This window comes from Bison bison, unplaced genomic scaffold (assembly GCF_000754665.1).
Source record: "Bison bison bison isolate TAMUID 2011002044 unplaced genomic scaffold, Bison_UMD1.0 scf7180017864304, whole genome shotgun sequence".
NCBI lineage: Eukaryota > Metazoa > Chordata > Mammalia > Artiodactyla > Bovidae > Bison > Bison bison.
The window spans coordinates 13,081,474-13,082,478 of record NW_011494876.1 but is presented as its reverse complement, the minus strand read 5'-3'; positions in this window follow the sequence as shown (position 1 = coordinate 13,082,478).

The following is a 1,005-nucleotide window of genomic DNA, read 5'->3' as shown; positions in this document are numbered from 1 at the left end:
TTTTTTTTTTTTTAATTTTATTTATTTATTTGGCTGCTCTGGGTCTTAGTTGTAGCATGTGGATCTAGCTCCCTGACCAGGGATCGAACCTGGGCCCCCTGCACTGGGAACTCCAGAGTCTTAGCTACTGGTCCACCAGGGAAGTCCCCATCTCTCCTCTTAGTGCCCTGAATTTCCTTCCAGAGGCATTTTTGGTGAAATGCTTCTTTTGATAATGATGCGCCCAGGAATGTGAGCTCTCACACAGTTAACTCACAGAACCTCTGACTTTTCTGATTTGACTTTTGTTATTGTTCTTGTTTTTTAAAACACGTTTCCCCCCTACAAAGGTAAAAGGAAAGCATGCTAATTGTAAAAACCTGGAAAGTATAGAAAATTTTAAAGTAAACTAAAATTGCACATAATTCCACTCAAAGAGGACCACTATTAAAAGTCATTTGTTCATTTGAGATTTTTTTTTGCCACATCATGCTGCATGTAGCAGAGAAGGCAATGGCAACCCACTCCAGTACTCTTGCCTGGAAAATCCCATGGAAGGAGAAGCCTGGTAGGCTGCAGTGCATGGGGTCGCTAAGAGTCGGACATGACTGAGCGACTTCACTTTCACTTTCATGCATTGGAGAAGGAACTGACAACCCACTCCAGTGTTCTTGCCTGGAGAATCCCAGGGATGGGGGAGCCCGGTGGGCTGCCATCCATGGGGTCGCACAGAGTCGGATACGAGTGAAAGGACTTAGCAGCAGCAGCAGCTGCATGTAGGATCTTAGTTCCTCAACCAGGGATCGAACCTGTGTCCTCTGCAGTGGATGCTCGGAGTCCTAACCACTGGACCAGGACTTCACTCATTTGACAAATATTGATTTATTACAGTGGTGATGGAATTCCAGTTGAGCTCTTTCAAATCCTGGAAGATGATGCTGTGAAAGTGCTGCACTCAATATGCCAACAAATTGGAAAACTCAGCAGTGGCCACAGGACTGGAAAAGGTCAGTTTTCATTCCAATC